Consider the following 15,829-nt stretch of genomic DNA (forward strand, 5'->3'; position numbering starts at 1 on the left):
ATAATGACTATGAATCCATTGTCGCTGGTCAGAAAAGCCCATCTGGTTCATCAATGTCCTTTAGGGAAGGAAACTGTCAACTTGATCTGGTCAGGCCTATATGTGACTCTAGACTCACAACTGCCCTCTGGGCAATTAGGGATGGGTAATAAATGTTACCTAACCGGTGACACCCTCATCCCGTGAAAGAATAAAGGAAAAAAAAATGTTAATTGAGGGATAAGAATTGACAAGGATGGTGGGAGAGAAATCCCCTTTGCTCTTCTTGCAATTAGTGGCCATGAATTAACTTCACCCTGTGAGGACAACAAGTCATTCGTACTTAGTCACTAACGACTTGGTGTTTAAGACTCGAGAACTATTGCCTCAGAAATGGGAGTCAAACCTGCAAATGCATGGGTCAAACTGTGAAAGCTGGATGATGGTAAAAATGAGCCAAACAGATCACAACCAATATCTTGGTCATGACTTCTCTACTGCTGAAAATGTGTTGCAGGTTAAAGCACAGCAGGTCAGGCAGCATCCAAGGAACAGGAAATTCGACGTTTCGGGCCGGAACCCTTCATCAGGAATGAGGAGAGGGTGCCAGGCAGGCTAAGATAAAAGGTAGGGAGGAGGGACTTGGGGGAGGGGCGATGGAGATGTTATAGGTGGAAGGAGGTCAAGGTGAGGGTGATAGGCCGGAGTGGGGTGGGGGCGGAGAGGTCAGGAAGAGGATTGCAGGTTAGGAGGGCGGTGCTGAGTTCAAGGGAATCGACTGAGACAAGGTGGGGGGAGGGGAAATGAGGAAACCACTCCGGCCTATCACCCTCACCTTGACCTCCTTCCACCTATAACATCTCCATCGCCCCTCCCCAAAGTCCCTCCTCCCTACCTTTTATCTTAGCCTGCCTGGCACCCTCTCCTCATTCCTTTTGAAGGACTCCGGCCCGAAACGTCGAATTTCCTGTTCCTTGGATGCTGCCTGACCTGCTGTGCTTTAACCAGCAACACATTTTCAGCTCTGATCTCCAGCATCTGCAGACCTCACTTTTTACTCATGACTTCTCTATTCCTTACTCACTCCCTACCACCACAATGGACTTGACTAGGTGGACAGAGAATTGACCTTTGTGTTTGAAGTTTGACCAAAATAGAAACAAAACCAATGAGACTTTTCACTTTTGTTTGTTTGCACATGGGTCTCAGCTGATAGTGCATGATGGGATAGATCTCACAGCACATAAGAAGGTGATTGTTCAACACTCTTTGTTCAAGCCAGTTTATATGCCAGAGTTTAAAATTCTTTTAGGAAGCAATGTTTGCTTGAAATGTTGGCGCACTGGAAGCATTTTCTTTTTCAAAGCATCACGCCATTAATGGAATTAAAATGCAATTGTTAAGAGTCTGTTTATCCTCAAAACTGACTTTTTACTGGTGTTTCAAATCCTCGAGTGGTGCTTGCCAGGGTAATGAGACTGGTAGAACATGTAGCATTCTTTAATGCTTGAGAATACTATATTTGTACAAAACCAACATTTCCAATGTTGTGCCATACTTTTCTTTTTTTCACTGCTTTTGGTCAGGGTTCAGTAAAAGCACAAGAAGACTCAAGGTCGGAAGTTGAAGTTGAGAACTCAGGCATTGCCCAAGTATGATGTGGAAGGGAAGAATTTGAATTTATAAGGCATGCTGTCAAGATACTGATTCCTTGATTGATTGATTGTCACATGTACTGAAGTTTAGTGAAAGGCTTTAAATACAAACTGTATAAGCACATCGTAGTAAGCAAGGGTGTAGAGATCAAAAGGATACAGGTTACATTGCACAGGATGTGCACTAGGCGAGATCAGTGTTAGCGAGATTAGCATTATTTGAGGCTAGAGATTCCATTCATCAGTCTAATAACAACTGGGAGAAAGATGTTCCTAAACATGTTGATGTGTGTGTTCAAGCTCCTGTACCTTCTGCCTGACAGAAGAAGTCGTAGGAGATCCTTACTGGAGTGTGCTGGGTCTTTGATGATATTGACAGCCTTTCCGAGCCATGTAAATGGAGACCACGGATGGAAGGTTGGCTTCTGCGATGGTCAGGGCCATGCACATCACCTTCTGTAGTTTCTTACAGCCCTGGACAGATCAGTTGCCATACTATGCTGTTATGCGCCTGGACAGTATACTCTCAATGGTACATCTGTAGATGTTGAAGAGGGTCCTTATGGACATGCCAGAATTCCTGAGCTGCCTGGCAAAAAAGAGATGTTGTTGTGTCTAGTGGACCATTGCATCTATATGGGAAGTTCAGGACAGTTTGTTGGTTATTGTCATTCTGAGGAACTTGACGCTGTCCACTCTCTCAACCTCAGTTCCGTTGATGTAGATGAATGCATGCTGTCCTCCTTTCTTTCTAAAATCAATGATCAGTTCTTTAGTTTTGCAGATGTTGTTCTCATTGCACCATGTCTCCCTTCTGTATTTTGACTTGTCATTTTCAGATATTCATCCTACAATGGTGGTGATGTTAGCAAACTTGTAGATGGTGTTCATTTGGGATTTGGCAACACAGTCCTGGGTGTACAGGGAGTACAGTAGGTGACTGAGGACGCATCCTTGGGGGGGCTCCAGTGTTGAGTGTTATTGTGGAGGAGGTGTAGCTACCTATCTTTAATAATTGTGGTCTGTGGGTCAGAAAGCTGAGGATCTAGTTGCAGAGGGTGGAGCCAAGACCAAAATCACAGAGTTTTGAGATCATAGGAGCCCTACAGTGTGGGAACAGGCCATTTGGCCCATCAAATCCACACCAACATTCCGAAGAGTATCCCACACAGAACCATTTCCCTACACTATTACTCTACATTTCCCCTGACTAATGCACCTCATCTACACATCCCTGAACATGATAGGCAATTTTTAGCATGGCCAACTTTCCCAACCTGCACATCTTGGACTGTGGGAGGAAACCGGAGCACACGAAGGAAACCCAAGCAGTCACAGGGAGAATGTGCAAACTCCACACAGACAGTCACCCGAGGCTGGAATCAAACCCAGATCTCTGGCGCTGTGAGGCAGCAGTGCTAACCACTGAGCCACCATGCCTCCCTGCAGATCAATTTGGAGGGGATAATGGTGTTGAAGGTGAAGTTGTAGTCAATAAGCAGGAGTCTGGCATAGATGTCCTTGTTGTCCAGATGTTTCAGGATGAGTATAGGGCTAGGGCTAATTGGTTTAGAAATTATTCATTACTTATTGAGGTCAGTCAATATATGTATTGCAAAGGTAGCACCTGCTTTGCAAGATCCCAATTGCAGCAAACTATGTATCAGGGCTCCTGGGCTCCAATGTTTCTGATTCAGTGTCCCATTATTGGATAGTATAAGCTGTGCACTCCTGCACAAATATTGCATTGACTCATTCCTTTGGGGGATTTGCAGATCTCATGATGAAGTCATAAGCAGCCACCAGGAGAACCGCTCTGGAATTACTTTAGGATTCAATTTATATTCTGAGGAAAGGTCATTCGACCTGAAATGTTAAGTCTGATTTCTCTCTACAGATGCTGCCAGACCTGTTGAGCTTTATCAGCAGTTTCTGTTTTGTTTCTATTTATATTCGTTTTGCTAAAGACCAACCCTACAGTCCTTCAACTCGTGCATTAGCAGCAGTACAAGAACACCCCTTTAGTTCACTCTGTGTCGACACAACCACTCTTTGTTAGAAAGATACAATCCTTAAAACAATTATATCAGTGTGTGCACAAATTACATGAAGATGATGTATTTTATTGACAAATTTAATCCAGAAATAATACTTCTCTATTTGCAAAAGGAGCAGGACATGAGACCACGAGATTAAGGGTTCTGAGGAGTCTACAACAGTGAATGGAACACAGAGGGCAGAACATGAAAGGAACAACAGAACAATACAAAAATATTTCTGAATTTAAATGGTTATGGTTTTGAAATAATGCCATTGATTTCTAAACTTTGTTTCCCCACAGATGCAAATCTTACTAAAGAAAGTGTAAGTGTTCCTCATGTGGTTAACAATTAGACTGAAGGAAATACTTCGAAGACAATATTGTCTCCATGTGTAATTACTACTTCCTGGGCTGTGCTTGGTTTCTGAGTGTGATCTTTGGGGGCGAATTTAATGAGCAGTTGGATTCAAACCCCAACATATGAACAGAGTCCTTTGTGTTCATGTAAAAAAGACTCCATTGCAACAGGAATCGCTCTGACGGCATCCACCAGTGAATAAACTGCAAAAACATTGGTCAAACTCCCTCCTCACCGACCAGAGTCTTCTGGGACTGCGCCAAGAAACAAAGAATAATTTATTCTGTGCTGAGTAGTTGATCCAAGATTAAGCTTCCTCTTATGGATTTGTAGTTGGATTCTTTATAATCCATGGTTTTAAAACATTGATACTTCAGAGCTTCTGGAAAACAATCTGCCTTCAGTGTTCTGCTTCATGCCAATGCTCCAGTTGACTCAGTGTCAGATTCTGAAAAAAACATCCTGAAAGGAAGAGAGAGACTTGCATTTGTATAATGCCTTTCATGACCCCTGGATGTCTTGAAACACTTTATAGGCAGTGGGAACTGCAGATGTTGGAGAGTCAGAGTGGATAAAGACTGGAGCTGGAAGAAACAGCAGACCATGTAGCATCAGAGGTGCAGGGGAGTCAACGTTTCAGGTCGGAACCTTTCATCAGGACAGGCGAAAGGTTCCAACCTGAAACGCCGACTCCCCTGTACCTCTGATGCTGCTTAACTGGCTGTGCTTTTTCCAGCTCCACACTTTATCCACTTCGAAACACTTTGTGGCCACTGGAGTACTCCTGATCAGATGAATATCAGCGAGATCACCATTGTGTGTGTGATATTGGTCAGAGGTGAAGCATTGACTGGGAAACCGGGAACACTCCCCTGCTCTTCCGTAAAATGGGATCATTTGAGAGGGCAGAGGAAGACTCACGTCAACATCTCATCTAAAAATGTGCTCACCTTTCTAATTTCTTTCCTCTTCCTCTGCTTTTTTAAAAATGTTTCCATTTATCAGCTTAACTCTTTTAACACTTCAGCAGAAAGCATGTTCTTGGCGGAGTGGGAGGAGGAGTTAAAGTGATGAGCCATGGGGCGGTTGGGTTGGTTGGTGCGGGTGACCCAGAGGTGTTTCCTGAAACATTCTTCAAGTAGGCAGCCTGTCTCCCCAATGTAGAGGAGGCCACATCGGGTGCAGTAAATGATGTGTGTGGAGGTGCAGGTGAATTTGTGAAAGATATGGAAGGATCCATTGGGGCCTTGGAGGGAAATGATAGGAGAGGTGCGGGTGCAAGTTTTGCACTTTGTGCAGTTGCAGGAGAAGGTGCTGGGAGTGGAGATTCGATTGGTGGGGGGTGTGGACCTGACGAGGGAGTCGCGGAGGGAGTGGTCTCTCCAGAACACTGATAGGGTGGGGAGGGAAATATATCCCTGGTGGTGGGGTCTGTTTGGACCTCTCCATTTCTATCTCGGGTGACCGACTCAACACCGACATTTACTACAAACTGACCGACTCCCACAGCTACCTAGATTACACCTCCTCCCACCCTGCCCCCTGTAAAAATGCCATCCCATATTCGCAATTCCTTCGCCTCCGCCGCATCTGCTCCCAGGAGGACCAATTCCACTACCGAACAACCCAAATGGCCTCCTTCTTCAAAGACCGCAATTTCCCCTCTGACGTGGTCGACGATGCTCTCCACCGCATCTCCTCCACTTCCCGCACCTCTGCCCTTAAACCCTGTCCCTCCAATCGCCACCCAAGACAGAACCCCACTGATCCTCACCTTCCACCCCACCAACCTCCGGATACATCGTATCATCCTCTGTCATTTCAGCCACCTCCAAAAAGACCCCACCACCAGGGATATATTTCCCTCCCCACCCTTATCAACGTTACGGAGAGACCACTCCCTCCGTGACTTCCTCGTCAGGTCCACACACCCCCCTCACCTCCCTCCAAGGCCCCAATGGGCCCTTCTATATCCGTTGCAAATTCACCTGCACCTCCACACACATCATTTACTGTATCCGCTGCACCCGATGTGGTCACCTCTACATTGGGGAGACAGGTCGCCTACTTGCAGAACGTTTCAGGGAACACCTCTGAGACACCCGCACCAACCAACCCAACCGCCCCATGGCTGAACACTTTAACTCCCCCTCCGACTCCGCCAAGCACATGCAGGTCCTTGGCCTCCTCCATCGCCAGACCCTGGCCACACGATGCCTGGAGGAAGAGCACCTCATCTTCCGCCTGGGAACCCTCCAACCACACGGGATGAATGTAGATTTCTCCAGCTTCCTCATTTCCCCTCCCTCCCCTTATCTCAGTCCCAACCCCCAGATTCAGCACTGCCCTCTTGACCTGCAATCTTCTTCCTGACCTCTCCGCCCCCACCCCCTCTCCAGCTTATCACTCTCACCCTCACCTCCTTCCACCTATCGTATTCCCAGCACCCCTCCCCCAAATTCCACCCACCCCCCCACCATTTATCTCAGCTCGCTTGGCACTCCAGCTTCATTACTGAAGAAGGCCTTATGCCTGAAACGTCGATTCTCCTGTTCCTCAGATGCTGCCTGGCCTGCTGTGCTTTTCCAGCACCACACTTTTCAACTCTAGATCACAGGTTTCATTGGTTGGCCTCCATCTGTTCTGAAATAGGTATCAACAATGCTCACATGATCAGGCAGTGGTTTGTAGGGTCCCATTGGGTTTTACCATTTGGGTCCCAGAGTCTTAACTTTAATTCCCAACACACCTTGAATTAGCAGAACATGGCATACAGCTGTATCAACATATTGGGTCACCACTGTGGATCATCAGATCTCTTCCTGCCAAAGGGACAACATTCCAAAAGCTTCAAATAAACCTGTTGGACCATAACTGGTGAAAATGTGTTGCTGGTTAAAGCACAGCAGGTTAGGCAGCATCCAAGGAATAGGAAATTCGACGTTTCGGGCATAAGCCCTTCATCAGGAATCGTCGAATTTCCTATTCCTTGGATGCTGCCTAACCTGCCGTGCTTTAACCAGCAACACATTTTCAACTGTGATCTCCAGCATTTGCAAACCTCATTTTTTACCCGGACCATAACTGGTGTCAACTGACTTCTGACCATTGATAAAGTTCATGGAGTTGGTGCTCAGGATTCAGTGATTTCTGGCACAATTTCCACAACGGCGAGCAGAACTCTGAACTCCACGCACTGCTTGGCAACTCATAAGGAAGGAGTTCTGCCCGAGCAATAGCACAAAGTCTCCTAGTGGCAACCTTTCCAGCATAATGTTCAACATTTCCTTCTGGGAAGCCAAATGGCTTGGAACAACAGCAGTCAGTTTATGGCTCTGCCAGCACATTCTGAGTCCAGGTGGCCAAGATAGTGACTTCAATCCTGGTCAGTGTCATGCACGCTTCCATGTCGCTATAGTTATCCTCGGGCAACTCATGGCTCAGGAACTCATTCAGCTCAGCCTTGATGATATTGTTCCCCCATGAACTTTCGCTTCTTGGAGACTGTGCCGCCTCCTCTGGGCCCCGGCTAAAAATTGTTGTGTTCACCTGCCGTGCCAATGTCAATGATCTGTGCACATCTCCATCCAGCTCCCTCCCTTTAGAACTGTACCTCCTATTCTATATAAGGGAAGTATTTCAAATAATTTCAGAACTTGGTCTGGTTTCCCATTAACGGTGGGCTTGAGGAGGAAGCCTAACATCTTCTCGTGTGTTGGATTAGCCTCGAAGTTTTTTGCACCACTACATTTGTGGTTATTTTGCTATTTGGCGGTCAGTCATATTATGTTTTGAAACAAAGATAACCCAACCACTTGGAATGGATTTCCCTGCTTTTCTTCAACTGAAGGCCATGGTTCATCTGTGAGGATGCAATTCTGTAAACTTTGGTCCATTTCTGGAATCACATCCTAGTGATCATTATTCATCGAGTGATATGAATGAATGCTGGAAGCTGTTAACTATAGGAGGCATCACAGTTAAGCCCGATTCTCTGTCTTTCATCATGAGTAAAGCCACAAACCACCATGACTGTAGTGATTGCAATGAGTCTAGGTTAGAGTGGTGTTGGAAAAGCACAGCAGTTTAGGCAGCATCCGAGGAGCAGGACAATTGATGTTTCGGGCAAAAGCCCTTCATCAGGAATACAGGCAGAGTGCCTGAAGGGTGGAGAGATAAATGAGAGGAGAGTGGGAGTGGGGAGAAAGTAGCATAAAGTACAATAGGTGAATGGGGGAGGGGCTGAAGATGATAGGTCAGGGGGGAGGTCAACCAGATGAACCTCATAGAGCCTGGACTGACAGATATAAACAGCAGTATCAGGGGCTCTTTTCACTCTAGGTGCTGGCTCTGAGAGAGAGCTGGGTCAGTGTCATATACTATGCACGAGTAAATAAAGGGTGACTTGGTGACAGAATACATCCTCGGTGGAGTTATGTCACTGACTTGAAACTATAATCACTGTTCTTTCATTGTCGTCAAGTCAAAATTCTGGAACTTCCTTTCTAATAGCATTGTGGACTTACCTGCATCTTTGCAATGGCTCATGTCACCATCACCTTCTCAAGGGCAGTTAGAGATGGCAGTAAGTGATGGGCTAGTCAGCAATGCTCTGAAATAATTACTTTAAAAGTCAATAGTCAAAATGGCAAATGCAACAGTCTTCCATTTTGGCACCAAGTATTGGCAATATTTACTTCACAAATCAGGTACAGAATTGTCATGTGCAGAATGTAAGTCTTTCTTCATTTCATACTTTGGTCTGAGTTGCAGAAGATTGTACCCAAGTCAATCAATGTAAATCCTTCCGTTTCCCACACAAGTACCTTCATAGTTTTTCCAAAGGTTAAATTGTTCACTGTGGATCTGATTGGGTCTTCCTCATTATTTTACTTCAAACACATACTTCCAATCATGAAAAGAAACCTCCATCCTTGGATTCAAACATAGATTGTGATAGTGTTGCTCCATGTTAGGAAAGAAAAAAAAGACTTGCCCTTATATAATGAATTTTGACAATTGTGCAATATTCCAGACCAAACAGGAAGTGCACTTTTAAGACAGTTACATGAAGTCACAATCCCTGATGTTCTGATACAAACGTAGCAACATTGCCTCAGTCAGGCTCCCAATGCCATGGAGTCAGTGTAGTGTACTCAGTCAGTCAGCTATGTGTATGTAATGCACAATAAAATCAATAAGTCCAGACTATGTATAAGTCTGCATTATTACACTAAAGTAGACAGTGAGTGTTGTTCATAAACTTCAAGACATCTGTCTCTAAGAATCCAATCTTTGTGGCATTTGTGGGGGTATTGGAGGATGAACCTCCCATGGATAACACAAAAGCATAGATACCACTATCATGGAAACTCCCCATTGTCCATGAAGAACCCAGAGGCACCACACAGTCTGGCAGAACCTGTCAATGAGGGAAACTAAACATTGTACCTGGGACCATCCTCATGGCTATGCAGATCCATGAGTTGTGAATCTACAGATAACAAGGACCAAGTGTATATGTTAAGTGAGATGACATACAACTCTCAGACCATATCATACTGGCCATTGTGTTTGACCAAGAAACCATGTCACCTTCACATCCACTATTCATCCCAGTAGGTTGCCAATGAAGTACAATTGATGTATAGTTGCTGTTATAATGTAGGAACCATAGCACTCGATTTGCACACAGCCAGCTCCCATAAACAGCAATGTGGCACTGACCAGGTATTCTACTTTTGTGATTTTGATTGATAGATAAATAGATTTTGGGACATCAGGGATAACTTCTTCACAATAGGTGGTCTTTCAGTTTCACATCTCATTCAAAAGACAGCATGTCACACCCTCGGTACAGCACTGAAGTATTAACCTTGATTTTTACACTTAGATTCGAGAGCGGGATTTGAACCTGGAACCTCACACAGCAATGGAAAAAAGCATTATGAATTGAACCACAGTTAAAACATTCCGTACTAGCTGTAAATCTTAGAACTCAACTGTTCATAAGTCAGGTTTGATCTCACATCATGATAGGCTCCTGTGTATACAGAGCTGAAAATGTGTTGCTGGAAAAGCGCAGCAGGTCAGGTAGCATCCAAGGAACAGGAGATTCGACGTTTCGGGCATAAGCCCTTCTTCAGGAAAGAAGTCATTGGTCTTATTGAGTCCAAGTTGACTTAGTTAAAGCTAGGCAGGAGTAGAGAGAAAGACAACTGGCCTTGCAACTGAGGACCCAGATGGGAAAAGATAAAGCAGCATTTCCACTCCTGATCACTCCCATTCAAATATACCTGACTGTAAATGTGAGCAGAGGAATGAATGCTCTCTGCTATGTTTCCCACACAGTCCAACAGCCAACGTTGTCTAGCTTCAGATAAATGAATGGAGCTTGAATATTCAGGAATTGAGTGCAAAACCTGGAGAGCTTGGTGCAACTATTTCATTACAAGTAGTAATTATTATTAATTTTGACAGAAGAATGTTCCATACAGAGGAAACGTCACAAATCAAGTACCAGCGACATTAAGAACATGTAAGAACTGAATTGTTACTCCAGTAAATCATGGTTTATCCATCTGGGAAACTATCATCGAGGAACTGAAGCAGCAACCGGACGTTTGTGCAGGTGAGACATGAAAGTCTTTCTGAAGGTCCTGGGTACTTAGTTAGATCAAATCTGCGGCTTATTTGTACCATGGAAGACTTGGACCCCACAGTAATAGGAGCATGACTCTCACAGCAGCTCAGTACAGTGTTTGAACATTGTGCTGTGGGAAAACCCAGTGCAATCCAGACTGTTTAATCAACAGCTGAGACCTTTTGTAGCAGAGTTCAATGTGCATTGAATCCATATTCACTTGGGAATTCATCACTTGCACCATTGCCTTTTGCTTGGGAAAATTTTACCACTGCAATAATTCACATCTCTGGGGGTGGGGGGGCAATCATCCCACTGCACATTCCTTACCTTGGGGAATCTGACGGTTGTATCAGGAGTGGCTGGGAGGTCAGAACATCATAAAACCACAGAAACTGAAGCAACATGCGGAAGTCATTCTGACTCACAGTGTCTTGAAGCTACACTGCGGTCTTCATAGAAGCAAAATGCTTAAATCCTGTGTTCCTGCCCCCTCTTCCCACACGCCTCCTTCCCCATTAAGTTTTTGACTAATTCCTTCTTACTCATTGGGATTGATTTCGCCTCAATAACTGCATTGGTCATGAATTCCATTCTGAGGCAGGGGGTAAAAGGGGTTAGTGGGATAATGTTCAACAAAGCTTTATAAACTGCTGCTTGTGTCAAATCTCCTCTCAGCAATTCCCACCCCCAGCCTTTAGTTTCCACTGTGCCTCTGATCCACCATGAGGCGTTGATATTGGCTGCAGTTCTGTGAGGGTTATGGCACTTGACTTTTCAACATTAAAGCCTGCAGCGTATTACTGCTCTTAATTCTGTATCAACATTAATATGAGATTGTTACAGTAATTTACATCAAACAGACGGGCAGTGAAATGTCTACTGTGTCATTAGTTATGCAATTTCTTCAATTTTGTTCCATAATTATTTCTCCTCTTTTGAAGGAGACCTATGTTTGAATGTGGTTTCATTAATGACACAGGTTTCCTCTTCTCCTTTGCAGGATTCATGACATCAGCCAATATGATAAATATAGAGACATGGGGAAATAGGAGCAGGAATAAGCCATTCGGCCCTTCCAGTCTGCTCTGTTGTTCAATGTGATCATGGCTGATTATCCAGCTCAGAGTCCCCTGTTTTTACTTTCTTCCCCATACTCTTTGGTCCCTTCAGCCCTAAGAGTCATACCTAAGTCCTCCTTGAAAACATTCAGCGTTTTGGCCTCAAATGCTTTCTGTGACAGAGAATTCCACAAGATTACCATTACCTGGGTGAAGACATTTCTCCTCATCTCAGTCTGAAATGGCCTACCCCATATCCTTAGACTGTGTCCAAGAATAAATTGTTTATTTAACATTTACCAAGGCATCAAACATCTCTAAGCACCTCTCCCAGTAGGTTATTGACAGTGACCTGTGCAGATTAATTCTAAAAAGTCCCAAAAACAGCAATGAACCAGGAATATTTTTCCATGGATATTTATTGACCTACTTCTGGTAGTGACACATTTGATTGATGGGCAGAAGTGTCAACTGCTGATCTCAGGTGAATTTTCATTGGAGCTTCTACCTGTACTTGGCTCAGTGATTCTAACACTTTTTAAGTGAGTCAGATAATTATAGGTTCAAGCCTCACTCATGGACTTGGATACATGTCGAAGTTGACAATTAATATTTCTTCTGGGCATGTTGGCATCACTGGCAACACTAACATTTGTTGTTTGTCCCAAAATATCTTAAAAGTTTGGTAGTGACCCATCTCCTTGAACCTCTGTGGTCCATGTGGAAAAGGAATGTCCATATTGTTGTTCTGAGCGTGCTCCAGGCCCTGTCTATATAATGTAAAGACCTTGTCTTTTTATTTTTGTACTTTAATGGACTGAGGTGAAAAAGAACAATTGTTTTTCAAGGATTACTGTATGTTTTGAAAAACAAATAAACTGATTCTCATGCCACACATCATTTATACAGTTGTTTGAAGAAGCAGTAATTAAAGTGGATGCAGATGAACTGGATCCGAGGAGTTCTGTATCCAGATGCAGTGTTGCTTGGCAACAAGAAGGTGATTGGTTTGTGTACTAGTGATGATTTGTCAGTAACAAAGCCTTTTTGCCCACCAACAACCATGTCGTTGGTTCTCCTGTAACTGTACAGCTCAGAGTTTTGGACAAGTTCCAGAGAAGCGATCAGATCTCCAACAGCTGAGGAGCTGTCTCTCTGTTCTCTGCAGTCAAAACCCACCTTCAACCTGAAAGAAAAACAGTTTGTCTTTCCTTTAGCAGTTTCTGTAAGGTATGACTGTTGATTGATAAATCAAAGGCCATTTATAAGTGAAACAACCACCTTGTGTATCTTGCAAACCAGTGGAAACATTGAGAAAAAAAGAGTGTTTAGATCAGCAAGAATCAAATGAAAAAAACAGAACACTTGTTTGTCGGGGACAGCTACAGGGGACTCCTTCACTGACTGTCTGCCCTGTGTATGGTCAACCATCCGTCTTCCTGTACCTTCAATGTGACCTTGTTTCTATAACTTCTGTCTATGACACTCTCCACTATTTGGGTACTTGTTAGTGTCTCCAACTGCTGCTCAAGCATATACATTTATTCAGTGATCAGCTGAAGCTGGGTACATTTCCTACAGATATCATTATCAGGGATTCTCTCAGAATTCATGATTGACCACATCTTGCAGGCAGAATACAAAACCTCACCACCTGACACCACTAACTCTCTTTTGGCTGTTAGGTTAAATGTGGATACTTTGGAGAAAGGTTTTACCAGGATGTTGCCTGCTCTGGTGGATTTTAGCTATGAAGAAAGGTTGGATAGATTGGGTTTGGTTTCACTTCAACGCACAAGATCGAGGGACAACCTGATATAAGTTTATACGGCACGAAGGCTCGGTGGTTAGCACTGCTGCCACACAGCACCAGGATCCCAGGTTTGAATCCAACTTCGGGTGACTGTCTGTGTGGAGTTTGCACGTTCTCCCAGTATGTGCATAGGTTTCCTCCGGGTGCTCCGGTTTCCTCCCACAGTCCAAAGATGTGCAGGTTAGGTGAATTGGCCATGATAAATTGCCCATAATGTTTGGTGCATTAGTTGGGATTGGGGGGGATTTGCTTTTTGGAGGGTTGGTGTGGACTTGTTGGGCCAAAGGGCCTGTATCCACACTGTAGGAAATCTAATAAGGTTATGATTGACATTGATAGATTGGAAGGAATGTGGCTTTTTCACAGAATGGAGGGGTCATTACTGGGGGACACAGGTTCAAGATGTGTGTGGGACTGGGGGGTATTTAAAAGTGATGCATGAGGCAAATTTTTCACACAAAGTGGGGTGAATGCTTGGAATATGCTGCCAGAGGAGGTGGTGGAAGCAAACACAATAGCAGGATTCAAGAATACCTGGATGAATACATAAATAGGAAGGGAATAGAGGGAAATGGATCCTGTCAATAAAGATAGCTTAAGTATGGAAGGGCAAAATGTGTCAGCATAGGTTTGGAGGGCTGAAGGGTCTCTTCCTATGTTGTATTGTTGTTTAATTAGCTACCTAAATATTACTGTTATTACTTTCTAACAAATAGCCCCTACAATTTACTATCTGATCTCCATGTACTAACCAGAAGATGAACTAACCGTACTAATCCTTTAGAAAGACTGAGACACACTCACTCTGTACCGCAGTGAGCTTCCTTCATCTATACCACCAAGAGAATGGATGGGTTAACGTAAACTAGCACCTGACCAGCACTGACCAATCAGTAACCGTGCTCCCTCTCCCCCTCTGATAGGTAGCTGATAGGTTTCTCATGAAAGGAATGTGCCTGAACCGAAACTAGGCCCGAGAACCCCCCCAGCTCAATTTCAAATCTTCCCCAGTACAGGCTCCTCCCTCCAGCTTTACTATTGTGACAACTCTAGGAACAGTGGAGTACCACCTGAGGCATGACAACTATATTCAAACAGATACATCAGTCTCCACAATTTGAAAAGATTGGGGCTTATCCGATAATGGCCTCAACTCTACCTTCCAGTCTGCCTTGCACACATCCTATGCTTTGACTCCCTTGCCAATCAAGCATCTATCTATGCATGCACCATCTTAGAATAAAAATAAAAAGGTCCCATGTTCTCTAGAGAAGAGGAAGAGAGTTCTCCAGGTATCCTAGCTCACACCTGTGTACTGTCTACAAGATGCACTGCAACAACTTACCAAGAATACTTTGACAGCACCTTCCAAACCCACAAGCTTGAAGGACAAGGGCATTTCTGGAGTGCAATGAGCTTCCAAATCTCAGGCAGGGCAAGGGTTGTGGTCCTACAATGTTGCTAGGACTTGCCTGTTTTCTAAAGCCCCACATGACACTAGGAAAGCTGGAGATCCTATTCCTGGTTACTACTCAGTGACTCCCTGATGGAATCTATCATCGCTTGTGGCTGTTAGATCTGGATATGACCTGGTTCAGCTTGTGCTTGGGTTCAAACATAATTTCACTAAGCCTCCACCTCTGGGCTCACATCTAAAGGTGGTCATCTGAATGAGGAACTGGACAAAGGCTGATACAGGTAGAAGTGGGCTTTGCATTAATCGGTGTGTTAATGAGAAGTGATGGGAAAAGGGTATACAGGAGGTAATAAGAAAGTAATGCAAAACTTTGTCCGAACTTGGATCCAGAGCTCAATCTCCGAATTAAATTGAAAACAGCTGCACAAATAATGTGCTGGTGAGCCACTGATGCATGTTATTTACAGAGGTGGTACTTATCCCAAATGAACTGACGAGTTGAGTGAGTGAGCAAATGCACGGCAGATGAAGTGTAATGTGGATAAATGACAGGTTATCCAATTTAGTAGCAAAAACAGGCAGGCAGATTATTATCTGAAAGGCAATAGACTTCAAAAAGGGGATGTGCAACAGGACCTGGGCGTCCCTGTCTACCAGCCACTTCAAGTAAGCATGCAGGCACAGAGACAGTAATGGAGATAGATTTAGATTTAGATTTTATTATCACGAGTACGCAAGCACAGAAGCACAGGAGTTGAGTGAAAAGTGTATAATTTCACCACACGTGGCACCATCTTAGGTACCTCGGTATAAAAAACTTAGATACAAATAGTATAAGAAGCCTAAAAGGCTAAGCTTTATC

Source organism: Hemiscyllium ocellatum, chromosome 28, assembly GCF_020745735.1.
Source record: "Hemiscyllium ocellatum isolate sHemOce1 chromosome 28, sHemOce1.pat.X.cur, whole genome shotgun sequence".
Lineage (NCBI taxonomy): Eukaryota > Metazoa > Chordata > Chondrichthyes > Orectolobiformes > Hemiscylliidae > Hemiscyllium > Hemiscyllium ocellatum.